Consider the following 23,997-nt stretch of genomic DNA (forward strand, 5'->3'; position numbering starts at 1 on the left):
ACCTGGCCATGGAGCCTCTCCTGCGGGCTCCAGAACATGCTCAATACCATTGGGAGAGCCGCTGACTGGACAGATCTCCGCTTTAACGCCAAGAAGTGCGCATCCCTCCACGTCGACGGGAGCAAGAGAGACTCGGTGCAGACGACGGAGTTCCAGATCGAGGGTGAGTCCGTCGTTCCCCTGGCAGAAGGGCAGGCGTACCAACACCTCGGCACGTTGACTGGTGTCCGTGTCCGGCAGACCCCTGAGGACACCATCCGGGAGATCCTACAGGACGCTGCCAAGATCGACGCATCCCTGCTGGCGCCGTGGCAGAAGATCAACGCCCTCAACACTTTCCTGATCCCCCGCATCGCCTTCGTCCTGAGAGGTTCCGCCGTGGCAAAGGTGCCCCTCAACAGGGCAGACAACACCATCCGGCAGCTGGTTAAGCAGTGGCTGTCCCTGCCCCAGAGAGCCAGCAATGAGCTCATATACATTGCCCACAGGCACGGTGGTGCCAACGTCCCCTGCATGGGTGACCTCTGCGACATTGCGGTCATCACGCACGCCTTCCGCCTCCTGACGTGCCTGGACGCCACGGTAAAGAACGTCGCAGCGGCTGCCCTACGCACCGTCATCGAGAAGCGAATTGGCAGGCCTCCGTCCGGCCCGGATGTAGCCACTTTCCTGAGCGGCTCCCTGGATGGCGAATTCGCCCGGGATGGGGGCGACATCGCCTCGCTGTGGTCCCGCGCCCGAAACGCCACGCACCGGCTGGGAAAACGACTGGGCTGCCGCTGGGTATGGAGCGAGGAACGGCAGGAGCTGGGAGTCCTGGTGCCGCGGATCGAGACGGAGGGCAACACCATCGTCAGCCCCGGAGCCAGGGGCGTGCTGGAGAAATCACTGAAGGCCGCTGTCCACGCGCTCTACGTGGACACCCTGAGGAAAAAACCTGACCAGGGCAAGGCCTTTGAGGTGACCAGCAAGTGGGACTCCAGCAATCACTTTCTCCCTGCGGGCAGCTTCACCCGTTTCACCGACTGGTGGTTCATACACCGCGCCCGCCTGAACTGCGTCCCGCTCAATGGAGCCGTCCACCACGGGAACCGAGACAAGCGCTGCAGGAAGTGCGGATACGCCCTGGAGACCTTGCCCCACGTCCTGTGCAGCTGCAAACCCCACGCCAGAGCCTGGCAGCTGCGCCACAACGCTGTCCAGGACCGGCTGGTGAAGGCCATTGCCCCACACCTGGGTGATATTGCAGTCAACCGCACCATCCCCGACACCGACAGCCTGCTGCGCCCGGACATCGTCGTCACGGACGAGGAACGGAAAAAGATCATCCTCGTCGACGTGACGATCCCGTTTGAGAACAGGACCCCAGCCCTCCGCGAAGCCCGAGCCCGCAAACTTGAAAAATATGCCCCCTTGGCTGACATCCTGCGGGCAAAGGGCTACGAGGTTTACACCGACGCCCTGATCGTCGGGGCGCTGGGTGCCTGGGACCCCTGTAATGAACGAGTTCTTAGGGCCTGTGGGGTGGGCCGTCGCTATGCACGGCTCATGAGACGTTTGATGGTCTCGGACACTATCCGGTGGTCTAGGGACATTTACACAGAGCACATCACCGGCCACCGCCAATACCAAGAGTGAGCCGGCGTGGCTCTGTGCACCCACGGGGGGGAGGAGGCCTATAAACCTCCCCTACCGAACCATATCCCCCAAGCCCTAAAGCCACCGAACTAGATTCCACCATTTAAGGTCATCCTGTCCCCATTACCCAGCCCGCTTACTTATACCCATGACTGCCTATAACCCACTGTATGAGCGATGTACCTTCACTGCTTCCCTACTGCTTCCTGATCCCACCCACCGTACACCCCGCATTGGGGGACCTTGACTGTATATGTTATGTGCTAACCAATTCCCAAATACCAGCATCCCCCTATACTCTGTATGTTGCCCCCAATGACCAACAACTGACGATTTGAACTCTTTGTATAATCTTTATTTAAATATTCTCTAATAAACTTTTAAATCTGTTCTTATCAGTTTATTTTACTTTATTAGCACAATGCGTAAAGAACAGATATGTAACTACTGTTAAAACCGAGAGCTGTGTATGCAATTTTTTGCCTTCTATACAGCTAATTTATTGTAATGTCTATGTACATCTCTACCCCAATATAACGCAGTCCTCGGGAGACAAAAAATCTCACCGTGTTATAGGTGAGACTGCATTATATCAAAGTCGCTTTGCTCCTCTCGTTCCTTGTTCCCTGACCACCCCCTCCAATGACCCCCCTCCCTAATCACCCTCAGGACCTCACCCCCTAGCCAACCCCCCGTCCCCTGATTGCTCCGACCCCTATCTCCCCCTGCCCCCTGACTGACACTCACCAGCAGCGGCGGGAAGCAGAGCAGCACGGCCCCAGTCCACTCCACTCCGTCAACTCCCAACCGCGGTGCTCCGCTTCCCGCTGTCAGTGAGTGCGAGGAGGTTGAGGAAAGGATCCCCCCCGCACTCACCTGCGACAGGAAGCGGAGCAACGTAGCCTTAGCCCGCTCTTCTTTCCTTGCCCCGGCCCCAGCCGTGTCACTGGGGGGCGGCAGGGGAAAGGTCCTGCACTGACCTGCAGCGGGAAGCGGAGTGTCACGGTTGGGAGCTGGCAGAGTGGAGCTGGCTGGGGCTGGGCTGCTCCGCTTCCCACTGCCGGTTAGTGCGGGGAGGTTGGGGAAAGGATGCCCCCCACACTCACTAGCGGCAGGAAGCAGAGCGAGGCAGCCCCAGCCCACTCCACTCTGTCACTTCCCAGCCGTGGTGCTCCGCTTCCTGCCGCAGGTGACTGTGAGGAGGTTGGGGAAAGGACGCCCCCCACACTCAACTGTGGCGGGAAGCAGAGCAACGTGGTCCCAGCCCACTCCACTCTGCCACCTCCCAGCTGTGGTGCTCTGCTTCCTGTTGCTGGTGAGTGCAGGTAGGTTGGGGAAAGGAAGCCCCCTTGTACTCACCTGTGGTGGGAAGCGGAGCACTGCGGCTGGGAGCTGGCAGAGTGGAACGTGCTGGGGCTGAGCTGCTCCGCATCCGCCGCTGCTGGTGAGTGCGGGGGGGGATCTCTTCCCCCACCCCCCTCCCCCCAGCGACATGGCTGGGGCCGGGTAGAGGGAAGCAGAATGTGCTGCTCCCGGCCCCCCGCTAATCCCCCGGGCCACTCTGGGACTGCGGGGTCCCCAAAAGTGCCCTCCCATAGCTCCTGCCGTCCCAGACCCTGGGGGTGGGGGGGAAGCCCCCGACTGCCTCCTGAGACCTTCTGCCCCTTATCAAACCCCTCGGCCCCGTCCTCGTCTGGCACCCTTAACATGCTTGTCAGAGCAGCGTGTCAGAGCTTTACCGTGTTATATGTGAACCTGCATTATATTGGGTCGCGTTATATCATGGTAGAGGTGTATAGGGTGAGATACTTTATCACTCAGAACAATTCTGAGATAATTTTTTTGTGTAATTTAAAAGTTCTTTGATTTGCTGTCTAGTGTGACATTGACTGTTGCAAGTCTGTTTTCATCGTCCTTGAAAATAAATGTACAGATTCTTACTCTATATGCTAATTTTTTCACTTATACTTTTTATTTGCCTAATAAGGACATTAGAGCAGCAGTAGACTGCACACTCTGAAACAAATTTTGTTTTTTGTTTTAAAAACTCAGTAGCTATGTTTCAAGGGTGGTTTCAAGTTCACCTACATGTAAACTTGCTAGAACCCTGCCATCTGCACAATATTAGATGCATATTTGACAAAAAAATAATCTGTCAAATGGTCTTGAACACTAAAACAGTTCAAAGGCTCTTTGTGTGGTAATGTTGGCACAGTTCCTAAATGACCAGATGGAATTTTATTAACACTTAACAGGACAGGGCCTGAGAGCTCGTTTCTTAACATTGTACATCTGAAAAAGCTTTTATAAACGTGTCAGAAAGCTAATACTTTTTTCCTAATATTTTTCCATCCATACTAACACAGATATAAATGCTTTTTAGAGAACTATTTTTGTTTATACAAAGGTAAAAAATGAGGCGATTTATGAGCAGGTTTCCTCTAGGTAACTGAAATCACTGGCGTTAAAGAGAAAGCAAATAAGTTTGTGGAAAACATTGTAAATGTTCATTATTATAATTTTAGTCACAGTAATTCAGCAAATATCACAGCTCATAGTAAATTTATAAGCTTTTTTACACATACAATTAGTGAGGATGATAAAAGTAATCTTTAGTAGTTAAAAATAGCCTTTCCAATAAATACATATAATGGATCTTTCATTTTGATTTCTATAGGACAAGTGATATGAAATATCAGTAACTAAGCACAAAAATAATCCTGTTGTTTTCCCGACATGAGTATATCCATAACTCATTCTCATGGCTGGCAGTGTGTGATTTTTACGGTTCTAATGAACATGCATCTTGATCGTGGAAGATACAGGATTTTCTAATTTGTAATATGGCTCCTGCAACATGAACGTACAATAACGCCTAGTACCATGACATGACCATGTCAACCTCAAACATTCAAAAGTCATTAGTCTGGCCCCTCCAAAATCATGGGATAGGCCAGGGGTCGGCAACCTTTGGCACGTGGCTCGCCAGAGTAAGCACCCTGGTGGGCCGGGCCAGTTTGTTTATCTGCCAAGTCTGCAGGTTTGGCTGATTGTGGCTCCCACTGGCCGCGGTTCTCTGCTCCGTGGCTTCCTGCTGCCCCCATTGGCCTGGAGCGGTGAACTGCAGCCAGTGGGAGCCGCGACCAGCCAAACCTGCAGATGCGGCAGGTAAACAAACTGGCCCGGACCGTCAGGGGCTTTCCCTGAACAAGCAGTGGCCTGACTTTGAGAGGCACTGGTCTGTAGGACCTGTTTCATCTTTTGCAGAAGATGGAAGGTGTGTGGTGAATGAGGCAGGGGATTGCAGGAAGAAAAAGGATGATCTCATAGTTAATATAGTTGAAAGCTATCCTGGAGAATTTGAGTCTATTCCTGTCTCTGCCACAGAGTTCCTGTGATGCTAGTCAAGTCAGTTAAACCACACTTTTGACAGGTTGTAACTGATTGTGTATTACTCATTTTCTGAGTGCACAGTTTGAGACCCTGAAGTCTGGTTTTCAGAAGTGCTGAGCACTCACAGCTGCAACTGAAGTCAATGGGAACTCGGCTTTGAATGAACCAGGTGTTATATAGTTCTAAGTACTCTTTAAAAAAAAAAGAAAAAGAAAAAGAAAGAAATCAGGTCCTAGACATCTCAAACTGGGCAATCAAAATTAATGGAAAATTTTGACCTTAATTCCTCTGTACCACATTCCTTATGTGTGAAATGGGGGTAATACTACCCCCTCATCTCACAGGGGTGTTGTGAAAATTAATTGATTAATGTTTGTGAAGTATTTAAATACTATAGTGATGAATGCCTTAAAAAGCCCATCAGGAAGCTAATAGCTCTAACTTCAGAGCAGGGTGCAGTGATTAGTGTACAGTAAATAAGGCTTGGAGCCGCATATTGAACAAGGACTTTGAAGCTTTAATAATGTTCTTTTAATTTAGGTAGGGGTGTGTGTGTGTGTGCATGTACACGTGTGTGTGTGTAATAGTGTCTGTAGTATCTATGGGTCATATAATAGCTATGTCCTGGTCTACACATGGATTTTGTACCAATGTAACATTTTTTAGTTAAGGGTGTGATTTTTGCCAGAATAGTTAAATTGATACAATCCCTGATGTTGACATAGTGACATCAATATAACTTATTCCCCTTCATTTATAGGCATGAGCAATACCAACGTATGCACTTTCATACTGGTATAATTGGATTTATGTGAGGGGGTCTGAGCCTCATGGGTTCAAAAATCATAAGATTGGCTTAAACATCATGATTTTAAAAAATACATTTGTGGCTCTCTGTTTGCCTTCTGGTTTTGTACATTGATTTGTGTTTTCAAGCTCTTCTCTGCATCCATGAAGGCTAAAAACTTACTTTTAAAAAATGCAATAAGAGATTGTCAGATATTCACATGATTATGAGCTAGGTCTTGAAAAGTAACACTAAATATCATGAGACTCACGGTGAAATTTTGATAATTGTCAACACTTTTTTTACAATAGCAGTTCATACCATTGGAAGCCAGTATAAGGGCTACCATCTTGTCTGACACCTGCTGGGTGTGAATGGAGGGGGCCTGCAGAGGTGAAAAGATGAATTTCTCTAGCTTGAGCTAAAGAACTTGTAGCTGGGACTGTAACAGAGTTATAACCTCTGTAGATTGGTCACAAATGGGGAACACACAGCATGGATTGATCAGTGAGTTATGTACTTCCACTGGACTGATGTAGCAGCATTGATTCTGAGGCCTACAGCAATTTAAATCCTGGAAGAATTCCTGCTTTTAAAAGTGCAATTTTGCCAGTATTACTGTGTCTACAGTAAGGGCTTCTACCGGCACAGCGGTTTTGGTCAGAATCACACCTCATCACATCCCTCACTGACATAGCTATACTGGCAGAGTCCATAGTGTAGACATACCAGGGTGGATAAAAATCAATGATTTAAAAAAAAATCAGATTTTTTTATTTAAATCAGAAATTTTTGATAAAATGCTTTTTGACGAAAAAACCTATCTAAAGATAGTTTTAATTAAGATACATTATAGCTCAAAGATATCTCATGGAATAGGGATTATAAATTCTAATTCTATAGTATGAGACAATATATTCATGTAATTTTTAAGAAAAGTTTTGTAAATGAGTTCCAATAGTTCATGGATTAAGGACCCAATCTTATTGGATTCCAGGGGCTTCTGTATAGATCAGGGGTTGGCAACCTTTCAGAACTGCTGTGCCAAATCTTCATTTATTCACTCTGATTTAAGGTTTCGTGTGCCAGTCATAGATTTTAACATTTTTAGGTCTCTTTCTGTAAGTCTATAATATATAACTAAACTATTGTTGTATGTAAAGTAAATAAGGTTTTAAAAATGTTTAAGAAGCTTCATTTAAAACTAAATTAAAATGCAGATCCCCATGGACCAGTGGCCAGGACCCAGGCAGGGTGAGTGCCACTGAAAATCAGCTTGCGGGCTGCCTTTGGCACCCGTGCCATAGGTTGCCTACCCCTGGCAGAGATTATTTAGGTCCAATGGGACTCAGTGCTAAGTCTAGAAGATACCATCAGAGATGCTTAGTTTTGCAGTTCTCAAACTGTTGTTTTTAAATAAAGAAATAATATAGAGAAGTGAGAAATAACCGTATTGTCCCTCTGCAAATTTGTGTACAGAGTCAATCCCTTACCTCTCTCTAAAAGTGCAAAGTTTCAAAAAGTTCAATGAATAGAAGATTGTTGGGGGCAGAATAGATCTGGACAAGGAGAAGTCTGGAGATAAATGTGAGAAGGGAGAAACAGGCAATAGAAACAAAAGTGAAACTATTTGAGCAGCATATTCCAGAAGTCTTGAGATCTTTCTGAGTGTAGCCTTTATTGATTTGAGATCTACCATACCATTCTTTCACTAGAATGGAAAACTTTTAATGGCTGACAGCCGTAAAAGTGACTAGTTTGGGAATAAGAACCATTCAAGAAATGATGTTTGCTGATGATATTTTAAAGAAAATCACACCTGTGAACTGGTGGAAGTCACTTAAGAATTTGGATTCAGAGACTGTTTGAAGTAGTAATCTCACTTTTAACAGCAGTAGCTTCTTTTGACAGTAGAAAGAATATTTTTTTTCTTTGGGCTAATTCATTCCAGACTGAGAAATTGTTTGGGACCTGAAAAAGCAGGAAAGCTTGTTTTCCTTTTCTGAATTATGAACAAACAGGAAAATGAAGGTGAAGATGACCGAGTTAGCTGCAAAAGCCAATATTTTAAGTTTCTCATGTTGACCTGACTGACATAGTTGATTTAATTAAAAAAAATTCATTTAACTATTTTAGTTAAAAACAATTTTAACAAAAACAAACTTGATTTTAAAACACTTGAATGTTTTACTAAATTCAAAAATTCATATGTTTGTTTTGTTAAAATATTGTATGTTTGCTGTTGAAGAAAAAAATCCAGAATACATAACATCGTTGTTTTAGTTAAATAAAACAGTTTAAATGTCTGTCTGGTGATGTTCTCCTCCTAATACAGCATGACAGGAAAATCCTCCAAATATTAATGATTAACCTGTTGAAATGGAGAAAGTTTATCTCCCAATGACTTCATAAATATCTGCTTCAATTACCTATGATAAGTGAAATAACCAATCAATCATTCATTTTCTGATATAGCTGTAAAACTAATCTGAAAAGTTTTCAAAATAAATCACTTAAAAATGTATAGTGTGTACCTTCTAAAAATGAAACCTACATCTATTTCTGATTTGTGAAGAATATGTATTAAGGTTATAACAACCAAGAAGAATGCACTTTTATGTAGAAATCCATGATTAAATTGAGTCTTCCTGACTAGTGATTTAAATCAAATGCACCCTGAGACATACTCTCAGACTCCAAACGTATCAGAAAAGCCTCTTTTGTTTGCAGCAGACTGCATAGTAGCTAGGCATTTTATGTTAGTGCCTGCACTTGCTGCACTGTTAAAGGACATCTTTATTATGGCAAGATAGTGTGGGTTCCCTGCCCAGACTTTGTCTTTTCCCAGGAGGGAAGAAAATTGCTGTAAGGAGCTTCTGTTTTGCTGGCTGTTCAAAATTCTGGAGATGCTTCCCAGAAATGGAAGGACACTGAGAAGTGTAAGGGAGCTGATAATTTCAAGAGCTTCTTTAAAAAAAAGAAAATGTAACAGAAGATCAAGTGTTTCCTGCAGCGGACAAACAAAAAATTAGGATGACCTTAATAATAAGAAATTATTGCAATTGTAAGAAGCGCCTTAGGCTTAAGTCTCAGAATTGTCTTGAGGTATCAGAGACTGTCCCCCTTATTTTCAGTAAAATGGTGACTACGTATTCTCCCTCCACTCAGCGGCTGAATCCTTCTTCTCTGGAATATTGACTAGTCCTGTTCAATGTGTTCTGTTCCACGTATCGTGGATAAAGCATAGAAACTGCCAGTCACACTGTTTTCTTATGTGGCATTTCTCCTACAATGGATGTTGTTGTGATTTCAGAAAACATTAGATCTTCCTTATCCACTGAAGACAATGTTTTTCCCAATGGGCAATTAAAAAGCCTTTTCATCTATCAGAAGCCCCAATTAGTAATTTTCTGTTTATGCACTCTGCTCCTTCAGGGCTATATTAGTATGGCTTGATGAAAATCAGGCAGCTAAAAAAATAATAAAAAAAAAATCTATACTAGGTCTGTTCGTGAAATTTAATCTAGGACTCGTGGCAGCTAAATATGAAAGAGTGAGATGTCTTTTGACACACCAGTAAGGAGAGCCGTATCTGTTGATCACTTCTCAATTGAATTAGGATATTTTTTCTGTTATTCTGTACCTTTTAAGTCAGACTGGGTCTTTGTAGACTCTCGGTCAAGTCTTAAAGCAGTTTGCAGAGCCTCTGCCTCCTTTTTCATTTAAATAAAAAAAAAATCATACGACAATTCTTCTAAGGCCTGCTGCAAAGCTTTGGAAATCAATAAAAGTTGTTCCCTTGATTTCACTGAGCTTTGGTTGAAGTTTCTAGACAGTTTCCTTAGGACAATTCCAAATATACAGTACTTCACTTTAAAATGTAAAGAGGATAAGTGTCAGGTCTTTCATGACTTCTGTGGAAGAAGTAAATGCTTCAAAAGATTCTGCAAAATCTTTCAGCAGTTCATTCTGATTGTCTGAGAGAGAAGGTATCTGAGGTAATATCTGTAATATCCTGGGACCAACACTGTGGCAACTATGTGGCATATTCTAATTATTTGGTCTTTCCAATCCAGGACCAAATAGAAAGAAAAAGCCTGCTAACATTTGAAATAATTACATTATGTGAAGCATGGATCAAAAGGACCTGTTGATAATAAAAATAGCAACCCCAAATACTATCTTGGTTTTACTGCTTATTTTGACCACAATAGAAGTAAAATTAACAAAAAGAATGAGAGGAAAAGGCCTTCCTCAATTCCTCATAGTCAAGTATCTCCATTTCCACCATAAAAGAAGTCCATCATTTTCACTACTACTCTCTCTCCAGTCATCTAGGCACTACCAAGTCAGTTCCACTTAAATACTCCTTGATTTGTGTCTATGTCTCCTAATCCAGTGTTTTTAAAAGTTCAGGTCGTGACCCAGTACTGGGTCATGGCATGTAAGGCACTGGGTCGCTGTAGTCTGCACTGCTGACAGGGACGTTAGAAATCCCATCAGCAGTGCTGCCCAGCTAATGCAAGCTAGTGCCTACCTGTTCTGACGCTGTGCTGTACCCCGGAAGCAGCCAGCAGTGGGTCTAGCTTCTAGGCAGGGGGGGCAATGGGGCTCCGTGTGCTGCCCCGGCCCCGAGCACTAGCTCTGCACCCGGCCAATGGGAGCTTGGGAGTGGGGAGAGTTGCCTGCGGGCGAGAGCCATGCAGAGCCACTTGTGAGCCTCTGCCTAGGAGGTGGACCTGCAGAAGTCTGTGCCCCAATTCTCTGGTATAGCCCTGAGCACCCCCAAACCCGGAACCCCTTCCTGCACCCCAAAACCCCCATCCTCAGCCCTACCCCAGAGCCTGCACCCCCAGCCTAGAGCCCTGATCCCCTCCTGCACCCTAATCCCCTGCCTCAGCCCTAAGTCCTCCCCAAACCCAGAGCCCCTCCACATCCCAAACCTATCGTTCCCAGCCCCACCCCAGAGCCTGCACCCCCAGCCAGAGCCCTGACCCCCTTCCACACTCCAACCCCCAGCCCAGAGCCCCCTCCCACACCCTGAACCCCTCATTCCTGGCCCCACCCCACAGCCCTCACCCCTGCACCCCAACCCTCTGCCCTAGCCCTGAGCCCCTCCTACACCCCAAACCCCTCATCACTAGCTCTGCTGGGTCGTGGGCATCAACAGTTTTCTTCAGCTGGGTCCCCAGAAAAAAAAAGTTTGAAAAACATTGTTCTAATCCACTGTTCTTAAAATAGAGAGGGCACAAAGCCACAATAGTAGAACTGATTAGTAGTAATATAGATATATATTATATGGAATAAAGCAAAACCAGAATTCTAGAGCAAAGAGGAAATTCTGCAGTGAAAAAGATACATACATAGCAACATTCCAGATTAACAGTAAATTTGCAGGTTCAGTTCTGTCTAGGTTTCTATTTTGATTTTGAACAGAAACTGACTATACAAATGTTAACATGTTTGGGGATGGCTGAATAACAACCAAAATAGCCAGCTCACTGCTCAGATAGCAGTGAGCCATTGAATATCATTATTTTTGGGTAATAAAGATGAGGTTCTGTGGGTGATTAAGGTGTCAGAAGAAGAGGTGCTGAACCAAACAGATAAATTAAAGAGTAACAAATCACCAGGACCAGACAGCATACATACAAACATTCCTAAAGTATTTAGGAATGACGTGGCTGAATGGCTAATGATAATATGCAATCTCATTAAAATTAGTTACTAGAGGACTAGGCAAGTATTGTACTTTAAAAAACAAGTGCAAGGGGCAACCCTGCAATTATAATTCAATAAAATTTTCTTCATGCCCAGCTAAGTTGGTTGAAATGGTAAGTAAAAATAGAACTATAAAACCATCTAGATGAACGCAGTATCACAGGGACAGACCAGCATGGTTTCTGTTGAAGAGTCGTCTCTCTGAAACAGACATCAGTGGGATTACTTGTGTGTTTAAATTAAGCATAGATTTAAGTGCTTTGTTGGTTGGGGGCCAATATGCTCATAACATTGTAGGGTCAAGCTGTTTAGAGAAGTGATGAATGAGAGGGATATGCAAGAATATCAAATAGTACCGTGAAGATAAATTGGGCATTTTTATTTGCCCTCTGGGACTTCCAATTAAATTGAAAAACAACAAATTTAAAATTGGTAAAAGAAAAGTTTTTACACAGTGCCTAATTAACCGGTGGAAGTCATTCCTGCCAAGGTACCATTAAGTCCAAGAATCTAGTCAGATCAAAAAGGGATTAAAAACATTTATATAGATAATGAGACCATCCACACTTATATCAAATAGGATAAAAAGTAGGTTATGCCCTTCTGTTTCAGGGCATAAACTAACCACTCCCTGAGGTTAGGAGGAAACTTCCCTATTGTACATTAATCCCTAATTTTCAGATACCATTTTATTCATCTTACTCTGAAGTATCTGGTGCTGTTAGTGAGAGACAGAATACTGGCTTAGATGGATCACGTTTCTGATCCATTATGTCAGTTCTAGTGTTCTTGAGTAGGCTGACCACAATTATATACTTTTTCTCAAAAACAACAGTGGTAAATCAATCCTGAATTTTCTATATAACTTGATTTCTATTGAGTTACTTGCAAGTAAAAATAAAACAGAGTCCATGCACAGAATTACATAATTCCCAAGAGAGAGAAGGTGGGTGAGGGTAGTGTCTTTTATTGGACCAACTTCTGTTGGTGAAAGAGACAAGCTTTTGAGCACACACAGAGCTCTTTTTCATGTTTGGGATAGGTATTCAGAATGTCAGAGCTAAATACAAGGGAGGAACAGATAAGGAGTTATCACAAGATACCATTTAAAGTGAAGTGGGCAATTTACAATAATAGAAGAAAGAAGGGTTAATAGGACAGTTTGTTGTAATGAGCTGTAAATCCAGTATCTTTATTAAGTCCATAATTTTTAGCATTTAGCAGAATTATGAATGTAAGTTCCCAGGTTTGTCTTTTAAAGGTGTGGTGCAGGTTTCCTTTGAGGAGGAGGACTGAGAGGACACATACAGAGTGATGGTTCTGTGAAAATAGTTTCTGTGTGAGTTCATTGGAGAGTGTAGTGATTGCTTTTCCCTTCAAAAAACAAGCCTGAAAACTTACATTCATAATTCTGTTAGACACTAAAAATCATGGACTTCATAAAGACACTAGATCTTGAAAGTTGTGTTGTGGGGCATATTGATCGTCGTAGCAATGGGACATATGTCTGCAGGTTTTGCACCTGTTGTTTTGGTAGGGGCTAGTGCTGCTTCAAGTCGGTGTGTCCTGGTTTGTGAGGAGCTTGCTTCTGTTGATGAGCTTTCGAGGGTAGAGGATTGTTTGGAGGCTAGAAGAGGCAATTCAGGAAAAACTTATTCCAGGATGTGGTCCCCATCAAGTGTGGGCTGTAATTTCTTAATGATTCCCTGTGTGGGCTCTAGCGTGGGGTGGTAGGTGACAGTTAGGGGTGTATGGTCAGAGGGCTTTTTTTCCCTGCATTGAAGTAGGTCTCTCTCTAAGTACTTGGGGGGTCCTACTCCATGCTATGATCTATTTCACAAGTTGAATAGGCTTATTTTGGTGAAGGCATTTGGAGGTCAGGGTGGCTCTAGCTTTTTTGCCACCCCAAGTACGGCAGGCAGGTTGCTTTCAGTGGCTTGCCTATGGTAGGTCCCCGGTCCCGTGGATTCGGCGGCATGCCTGCGGGAGGTCTGCTGGTCCCGCGGCTTCGGTGTACCCGCTGCTGAATTGCCGCCAAATTCGTGGGACCAGCGGACGTTCCGCAGACAAGTTGCCGAACCCGTGGGACCAGCAGACCTCCCTCAGGCGTGCCACAGAAGACTGCCTGACTGGCGCCCTTGCCGGGACCGGCAGGCTGTCCCCCACGGCTTGCCGCCTCAGACACACGCTTGAAGCGCTGGTGCCTGGAGCTACTGCTGGTGAAGGTGCATTAATGTGTATATTCTGGACTTTCTCCTTGGCGCTTATTCTGTGATATCTAAGGTGCCACAAGGACTCATTGTTTTTGCTGATACAGACTAACACGGCTACCACTTTCAAACCTATCACCATGCAAGATTTCTTGGTGTGTTTGAGGTGGCTGCTAGACCTGTGAAGGTAAATGTGGTGATCTGTGGTTTTCTTGTATATAGTTATCTGTAGGGTTGCACTGTTGAAGCTAATCATGGTGTCCAGGAAGTTCATGCTGGTGTGGGATGTTCTAGAGTTTGATTGATGGGTGATGGTGGTGGCTGAAGTTGTGGTGGAAATCTGTGAGGGAGTTTAGGTCGTTCATCCAGAAGATGAAAATATTATAGATGTATCTCAAGTGTATCATTGGTTCTGTGGTGCATTTGTCCAGAGATTCTTCCTCAAGGCAGCCCATGAAGACACATCAACTCAAAGTGGCACCAGCCCTTGCCATAACAAATGATGCAAACCCTGCAGACATATCTCCACTGCTACAACGATCAACATGCCTCATAACACACCTTTCAGGATTTTTGGATTCTACACATCTTATCAGAACATGTGATGCACCTCACACAGTGCACTCAGTGTCCCAATATGTAGATGAAACCAGATTGCCACTATACTCTCAAATGAACTTGCACAACAAAATGGTGAAAGAAAATAAATACCACATCACCCATGGGTGAATACTTTTCAGAAAAGATCACTATATCCGACCTCTCATTCCTCATTCTCAAAGGAAGTCTGCACATCTTCAGAAAACGAGCCTGTGAACTTACATTCGTAATTCTGTTAGACACTGCAAATCATGGACTTAAAAAAGACACTGGATTTATGGCTCATTACAACAATCTGCAATCCACCAACACTCTTTTGTCCTATGACTGTAGAGGTGTTAACTGCCCACTTCAGTTTAAATCAGTGGTTCTCAAACTTTTGTGTTGGTGACCTCTTTCACATAGCAAACCTCTGAGTGCAACCCCCCCTAATAAATTAAAAATACTTTATATATTTAACACCATTATAAATTCTGGAAGCAGAGCGGGGGCTGACAGCTCACGACCCCCCATGTAATAACCTCATGACCCCGAGGGGGCCCAACCCCCATTTTGAGAACCCCTGCTTTAAATGGTCTCCTGCAACATGTTAACTCCTTATCTGTTCCACCCTTGCATGTAGCTGAGCCTGTGACACTCAGGGTTTGTCTACACTGCGACAGTACTTAAAAAAGCTCCCCTACCCATCCCAAAAGACCAAAGTTTTGCTGATGCAAACGGCAGTGTGAACGCGGCTTTGTCAGCAGGAGCGCTCTCCTGCCAACAAAGCTAACACCGCTTGCGGGGCTGGAAGTATTTTGTCGGCAAAAGTGTTGACAAAAATCATTTACACACACTGACTTTTAGCGACAAGGCAATGTTGACACAACCTTGTCGCTAAAAGCTGCATAGTGTAGACAAGCCCCCAGGCTTATTTCAGTATAACTACGTTGTTCAGGGGTTTGAACAATCCAAACTCCCTTAAGGACATAGTTATACCAACCTAATGCCAGCCGTAAACAGAGTGGGAGAGCCTCTCCAGTCAACATAGCTACTGTTTCTCCGGGAGGTGGATTAACTATGCCAACTGGAGAAGCGGTCTCATCCTAGTAGTGTCTTTACTAAAGCACTGTATGTGAAGACAAGCCCTGGTATGTTCACTGGACCTGAAGAAGAGCTCTGTGGAAGCTCAAAAGTTTGTCTGTTTCACCAACAGAAGTTGATCCAATAAAAGATGTTACCTCACCCACCTTGTCTCTCCAATATCCTGGTACCAGCACGGCTACAACACTGCAAACATTACTGCCAAGGGCTAATCCCTTAAACATCTATTTCTTCATTTCCTAGCTGGCAGTACAGCTGTTTAACATAGACTGAATATATGGTTTACTACTTACTGGTTTAGTTTGTACCAACAGACAAACATCTTTAAAGCTGTCTTTTATGACATAACTTAAAGGAAAAACAGCCCCTCTGCCTTTGATATCCTACTGTTTCCTGAAACATGAATCACAGCATATTGATAGGAAAGTCTAACCACCAAGCCTGCAAAAAGAGAAAAACTGGCTTGAGTCTCATTTCCATCTGATTTGGCTTTGGTGCATGTGAGACTACTGAAGTCTCACTGATTAATTTATGAATTTCTTATCACAGTTAGGTTACACTTAAGCAGACTGTAATAGACCCATTAACTTCAGTAACACAGGGTACCAACCAGGAAATACATGAAATACATTAGAGATATGTTCAAAGAGTGTATTTCTTTGATTATTTTAATATTTAATGTACAGCAGTCACCACAATGACAAATAACTGTGGACTTAACATATAAGGGAGAAATAACTCGGAAAGCTCACTTGTAATAAACAGAAAATGCTGCCTTGATACTTTACTCCTAGCAATTAGTTTCAAAGGGAGAGAAACTTTTTTTTTTAAAAGGTAGACCATGTTTTTGAGGCAGGTTAGTTTCTGGAAAGAAGGCATGAAATGTATAAAAACAAACAGTCCCCATGCCCCTAAAATAATATTATGAATTAATGAAATTTCATTGTTAAGGAATGGCAGACACTGAACTGCTTTGAAACCACTTTATGCTCTGACTTTCTGTCTGGTTGTATGGGGCACCTATGAGATCAATGACAAGAAGCTTCTTTGTAAACAGAATCTGCAGCTTCATACAATGATGTGCTAATGGCTGCTTCCTGAGCGCATAGGTAGCAAACGCAGTGTATTTTTATGGCCCTTGACCATATATCAGAGAGGGTCATCAGCTGGCAAAGTTTAAAGGACAAAAGTGAAATTCAGCATACAACAAATTAGTGACTGGTAATGGGAGTAGGTCAAAAAGAAAGGGGTACTGAAATGGAATGGGATATAATAGTGTTGATTTGTGTTTTTCAGTTTTTGAATATTTTCTCCGTAATTGCCCAGTTTCCAGTTTGCAACAGGAACCATTAACACCAAGCTGCTAAAATTAATTGGGCTTGCTGCAGAGTTTTGGGCAGCCCCTCTTACTGAAGGATGGGGTGGAGCAGTAGTGAGTGTGAGTGGAAAGCAGAACTGTATACAGACTCTGGGAGCAAGCAGCTGTGGGTGGAGTCGGGAATGTGGACCAGGAAGTTGAGTTTGGCATAAAGGCAGCTCTTGGCATGTTCAACTTCCAGGCTTTTATCTTGAGGACATGAGGAGTGACAGCCTGTGTGATTCAGGGCTCAAGATCTGGATGACAGTTCTAATTGCACAGGCAGCAGAACTGGGGCTCAGGGTGACTATGTATCCCTGAGAACAGGGTGCCTCTGTTTTTAGGGCCTGTCCTAGGTAGGTTTTTTTAAAAACAAAAAAGTTGTTGGCATTGCTTTTTTGTAAACTGGGTGCCTGCAGGATGCACCTGCAGGCCAGCTTAGTCAGTGAAATTGAGCACATACGTACCACAAGAACCAATCCCTCACTAGGCATATCGCATATTGCCCTCTTGCCCTGCCCTGCCCTATTTGGCCCCACAAGTCCTCCCAGCCAACATAAGCTTGCCGGCCCCATCATTTGCCAGAACTGTCCTGTGCACATTTCTCGGACATCTTACCACAACCATTGCCTACGCTGCCCTTTTCCAGGGGATAGCTGTCCTTGTTTTCTTACTGTGAGGATCTGTTCATTGTACTCAGGGCAAGCCCACTGCAAACAGATAGAACTCCTCCTTGTGACAAACAGAATACCAGAGATGCAGGCAGGAAAACATAAGGACATTTGATTACTGAAAATAACAGGGTTTTTGCAGGAGAATATCTGCAGCTGCTTCTCTAAATGGCAGATTCCAAAGCCAGTACAGTCGCTGTGTAATTGCAGAATTCAAGTCCCTGCATAAAAGTAATGTGGTGGCCCTTTGGACAGAACCATCTTTTCTCAATAAAATGTCTCGCTCATTGTCATTTGAAACCAGGAAATCAATTGACCTAGATCATTGTAAGGATTTTCAGTTTCTGAACACAGTTTTTGTCCTAGGAAGGACCAAAAAGAGGGATAAAATCTCTAATACAATTTTAGAAATATTTATGTACTTCTGAGACTTGCAGAAGGGAAGCTGATTCTGTCTTAAGAATTTAAATCCATTTGATAAGAGGCATGATTCTGTCTTTGGAAGAAAGAGATTTTCAGATCTATACTTTGGTCATCTTTGCATTGTTTTTTCCTAAGCATTTCATGTAGGGAACCCTTTTCTCTGTAAATATGGCCTTTTGACATTGTGTCCTGAGAGCTGTGGTTCCTTCCTAATTCCCACTTTCTCTTTAGTGTATGTTTGTGGAGTAGGGGTGAGGGTGGGGGAAGGACTGCTATGAAAAAGCCTTCATTTTAAACTGGTGGACTTTTTACAGGAAATCAGATGTTTGTATCCAGTATTTTAGACACACTTACATTGTACATACAGTTTCTTAGTGGTAATCTAATCTAATTTTGATGTGTTATTTATACGATACCTATCATTGTGGTATCTGAGCCTATCCAGTAGAAAGCATTTTAATCACATATTGCAATGTAGCCACATACACACTTTAAAAATAAATCCATGTTATGTACTGTGATGCATCCCGCAGCACCCCGGGCTGTGAGTCACCTTGTTGAGGGAGTCTTGCCTGTGCAGGCTTGGTGATAGCTTCCTAACACAGCCAGCCTGTCAGTCACTTAAGCACTCTCCTCTGGACTATAACAGCCCTGCCTTTGCCCTGCACATTTACAGTAAACGCACCCCAGCCCCGGAATCCATCCAATGCATGATCACTAGATATCCACAGAAATCCCAGATCCTCTTCCCAAAGGAAAAGTGTACCCCAGTTTACCAGTGTTATCTTAGCGATCCCAGAACTTGAGTTCAATGGTGGTAAAAGAAAAGGAAATTTACTTAAGAAAGAGAAGAGATACAAACAGAATCAGGTGTGAGTGATGGAAACAAAATGTTTCATGTGAAACAAAATGCTGAGATATGAACTGGGGCATACACTTACTAACAGTTACTTTTCCTATCCAATTAGGGAGGTTCTGACCCCAAAGTTCAGTCTCTTGCAGCAGATGGTGGCCACAAGGAATCAGGGCTGTATCTTTCATGAAGCATCCCTGCTCATCCAGGTGCCTCCTCAATGAACGAGTGCAGAGTCTTTCTCCATCCTATGACATCCTGAATTGGTCTTTTGTCTTTATTTGGAGACAGGGCTATCCCCTTGCTGTCCTGTCATTCCTTTTCACTTCCCGGGGGTTTTGATGTTTATAGTTTATTTTTGATGGTTTTCTTTGTGGGTTGTTGCAACAATGAACAATTGAGCAATTAGCTAATTGGCTAACTAGGGAGAAGTGACAACTCTCTCCCACTTGAATGGGCCATTACAGAGACTTATGATTCTCTGGTGATTCATTTTCACTCCAAGACCAGAAGGGCATAACTGTCAATATATTTATATTATTCCTTAAATATTATCTGTACACACATCAGTGATTATGAGAATTGATAAGTTACAAGCTTTCAGTGGAGACCTCACATGCTAATCTTTAGGGATAAATACCATGAAAAGGGTGAATTAGGTGTAGTAAGTTGGTCAGTTCTATGATAGGAGTTGCTTATAAAGAATAGTGAACCCTTTGCCAGTTGGCAACAATTTGCCACTATGTCACGTTTACCAATCCACACTTTAAAGATAAAAGCCAACATTTTCAGAAGTTTGTGTCTAAAGTCAGACACCAAAGGATCCATAAGCTAATTTTTAGTGGTGCTGAGCACCCTCAACTTCCACTGAAGCCAGAGAGAGCTGCAGATGCTCAGCATTGCTGAAAATTAGGCTGCTTGTCTTGAAGTCCTTAAATATGGATTCAGATGCTAACATTGGGTTCCCAGATTTGAAAATGTTGTCCAAAATGCATAATTTCTTTATATAATTGTCTTGTTAATGAAGTATATGAAACAGCAAACCACATTAAAATCTACTTACTTTGTCTCTTACTCCTCTGTGTCTTTAAATTACATCAGAAATGAACTGAGGCAGAATCCTTCCTTCCCGTTCCAATTTTACTTTTTCATTTAGCTGGGTATAACAGGAACAAGCAGCAACATTTCCCACAATTTCCCAATCCCACAAGGTCCAATGCTCCAGTTCTTCTTCAATGCATTGTAGTGCCTAGTGCAGGAAGGATAAAAATGTCTCTCAAACGAAGCACTTTTGAGCTGGGGATATTTCATTGCTTTCAGATGTGCTTGGAATCCCCTTTTATGCTCCTCGAGGTATCTTAGAGCATATTTGTATAAAGACAGGGTTGTTTTTCATGTTTAATTGCATAGTGGTTAGTTTATTTATTTATTTTCCCCCACAGACTCTACCAACTCCAATGTCTTATCTACTTGCAAGAACTTCTAGAACTAGTTAAACATGTCAAATTCTGAACAATTGAGAGGAATAAAAGACACTTTTACTGTGAAATATTTTCACATTTTTTGACCATCTCTACCTAGAATACAAATATTTTTCCCTTCACAGTTTTCTACTTAATTTGACTTGCAAATTATGAGATGACTGACATTTATTTATAATGTCTTTATATTTATACAAAGAATAAAAAGAGTTGCCTGGTTAATGCTCTAGATGTCCTTACCACAAACTACAAAAACACCTGCAAAACACCAGATTTCCTTTCCTCGCCCAAAAATCTGACTGATCTTTATAATTGAAGATTCTTTGAGCTGTGCAGTATCTGGACCAGAATTTTGACAAGGCAGAATCCATCCTACTTGCTTCATTATGTTTAAGAAGGACCATGTAGCAGGAACTCCAGATTATTATTAGAAGCAGCCTCAAATATACTGTCAAGGGAAGATAAATTGTTTTGCAATTGATTATCCTTTGAATGGAGAGGATTGCAGATGCTATTTGTTCCCTCTCTGTATCAGTGATGAAAAGGTGACTCTCATGACAAAGTGAAGTTGATTGGTTGCTTAAAGTAAATTTTCAAGAAGAGACTATGGACACTTTGTATCCAATAAAGAGCAAAATATGTGTAGTTCATTAAATACTATTGGGGCACTACTGCTATGGGAAGTTGGTTTTCCAGCTAGCTTCTTTCACAAGTTTGTGCATAGTTCATGCTGTTTTTCTCTTCAGTGTAGCCAGTTGTTGGGTACAGTTAGAAAAGGGATAGATTCTGATCTCAGCTGTGTGTGCAATTTGATTGTTACTTGAGACTAGTGTAATTGAGATCAAAATCTATCCTGGAGGGTCAGCAGTGAAAGTGCAGTGTGTGGTTTGTGTGTGTGGTTTGTTGGTTTGTTTAGGGATTTTTTGGTTGGTTAATTGATCATTTTACAGTCTACTTGCTCGTGGCAGGCAGGAGGCTTTCCCAGCTGAGAGCCATCAATTTCTGCAGAATCAAAGTTTTCATTTTACATATATTTAACCCTTAGGGACATGAAGATAAGTTTCCAAACATGAACGAAGTATAGCTGATGCACTACCCTCTTCCTAAGTCTACAGGTAGAAAACTGCAGTGCCTTCTGTATTTGCCACTGCATGCATCCGATGAAATGGGCTGTAGCCAAGGAAAGCTTATTTTCAAATAAATTTGTTAGTCTCTAAGGTGCCACAAGTACTCCTGCTATTTTTGCGGATGCAGACTAACACGGCTGCTACTCTGAAACCAGTGCCACAGTTGCTGCTCACTCTTTACCATATTGTATCAGAGTAATGACCAGTTTTTGCTGCTGCTCTTCAGATCTCTGTAGGCAGCAGTGAAAGTAGCAAGCATCAGGTCACTTTCACTTCATTGCAGCATAGGGAAGCTATAACCAACTGCAGAGGTAGACAGTGGAATTGATCAGTGGTAAGAAGGACCCCAAAAAATGGAAAATTAAGGGAGGGTTGGAGTAGCAGAAACTAGTATATTATAATAATCATTAATAAAACACCACGACCACATATGCACCCCATTTGCAACAAGTAGAAAGCTTGGGGATGGGTACAATAGCTGAGAGACATCCCCAATTCCCATTGCAGGTTCTGGGGTGGGAGGAAACCAGTGAGAGAGAGACTACTCCTATCCTCAAGCAGCATGGAGAAATTTAAGTGTAAAGCTTCAAATTTATCAGGCACCTTCTAGAGGGAGCCCTCTATAAAATATGAAGCCCATGAGTGGAATCTAGAACAGGACCCGGGTAACAGTTTCAGCAGCCTCCTCTTTTCCCAACTGTGCAGAAACGGGGGTGGAGGCAGGCTTTTGACTTAGGTGTTGCCTCCAGTCAGTGGGACTCCCAGTTTTTGTATCTCTGTCTAGTAGATTTAGTCCTCCCACGCTAAGGCCTTGGCTACACTCACACTTTACAGCGCTGCAACTGGGGTGTGAAAAAACACCCCCCTGAGCGCTGCAAGATACAGCGCTGTAAAGCGTCAGTATAATCAGGGCAGCAGCTCTGGGAGCGCGGCTCCCAGCGCTGCACGCTACACCCGTAAGGGATGTGGTTTACATGCAGTGCTGGGAGAGCTCTCTCCCAGTGCTGCCGCTCTGACTACACTCACACTTCAAAGCGCTGCCGCGGCAGCGCTTTGAAATTCCAAATGTAGCCATACCCTTTAAGTGTTTGCTGAAGTTTCCAAGCTCTGTGTCAGTATCTGGATGAGCTGAGAGTAGGGGCCTGCAGGTAGGTGAGAGAGAGACAGAGAGGAGATACATCAAAAAAACAGAACCACAGTATAGAGAGAAATTTGCAGGGAGGTGGGAAAAGAAAGAGAAAATGGATAGGAGGAGGTAGAAAACACAATGTTAGGATGTAGTAAGAACAGCAGATCAAATATTACTCTGTGAATGTATCTTTTGACAAATTTCCACTGGTCACTGAACCGTTTATCTAACAAATACATTTTTTGTGGTTGTGAACGAGCCAGCTGCCTCCAAGCACCTCCTCCCACCCACAGCCTGACATCATTCTTCAGGCACTTCGGTTTCCTTCTTCAGCTCAGGGCTCCTTAAACCATCCTTAAATCAAACTATCAGATGAGCTCTTCCCTGCTTCATCAACACCTCACCTTGGGTGTTAGTTCATCAACATCAAACCATTCCCAAAATAGAAGTTTTCAGAATCCCCCTCAAGTCCATACTTCAAGTCTTTCCTACTGGTGGGCTCCCAAGCCTTCCCTAACTGAAGTCTTTTCCTCAAAAACTCAGGGTTCCCTGTGATGCCTGCTTTCCCTAAAAGTATCTCACTCTCTCTTACTCTTCCTGAGCATACTCCCCTCCAACTTTCTGCTGCTTCTCATAGGGGAATCAGCTCCTCCATCCCCAGCTGGCTCTACTAATACAACCCCATACCCCATCCCAGGTGTTGTAGGCAGGGCTAATTGGACAGACCTGGCTAGGTCTAGGCCTCTGCCTCTTAAAGAGACAGGTCACCTCACTACACACCTTTCCTGCCTTGAAACCTTGCTTGGCCCCGAGGCAAGTTCTACACTGTTTATTTCTTCTGTTGTCCCTTGCTAGTCTGTTTTTCCAGCATGGGGGGAGGGCAGAGCAAAGCAGCTGTACCACACTGCACCTCAGGATTCAGGTCAGGGCCGTTCGATTACTCAGTGTAGAGAACTACACAGTTCTTAATATTACTTATTTTGAGTAACTATCTCTGATTGCTGATTGAGTTGGCATGGAAACTGAATTACCACTCATTTTTTTAAAAGGATAGTCCATTCAGACTGAGGTTAGTCATCAGTTGGCAAAGTGAAAAGACTTGTATTGCAGCTGTTAACACTTATACCTGGCCTCTGAATAAACAGAATACTTGAGATGCTAGCACTGGTATTCTCAATCACTTCTGTGAGAATAAGTGTTCCTCCACAGAAAACAACACTGCGTGTTTTGGGGGAAAAGTGTTATTTCATAGTCTGACATATACAATAGGACTCTCGTTTCCAGAAGCTTCCTTATGCATCAGTTGAATGCAAATAGTAACAGTTTGTGTAATCAACACAAACAGTGCTTATGCTATTATATTTGATGTCCTTATTTAAAAGGCTTTTAGCCTGGCCCTTGTTTTTAACTGGGGCTTTGTGTGTGCATAACCAAGATGGAACCCTCTGGTATATGCAGAAGAATCTACAGCTAAGCAGAAAATGGCATGTGCAATTACTTTTTCTCTCCTCTTCCCCCACCCCC

At 43.5% G+C, this 23,997-nt stretch overlaps 1 protein-coding gene across 3 annotated transcripts in view; it reads left to right on the forward strand.

The window, feature by feature from the left end:
* RAP1GDS1 (Rap1 GTPase-GDP dissociation stimulator 1) overlaps positions 1–23,997 on the forward strand; it is a 177,254-nt gene that overhangs the window by 25,902 nt on the left and 127,355 nt on the right. The gene's annotated exons all lie outside the window — the stretch shown is intronic.

The sequence above is a fragment of the Gopherus evgoodei genome, chromosome 5, assembly GCF_007399415.2.
Source record: "Gopherus evgoodei ecotype Sinaloan lineage chromosome 5, rGopEvg1_v1.p, whole genome shotgun sequence".
In the NCBI taxonomy this organism is placed as follows: domain Eukaryota; kingdom Metazoa; phylum Chordata; order Testudines; family Testudinidae; genus Gopherus; species Gopherus evgoodei.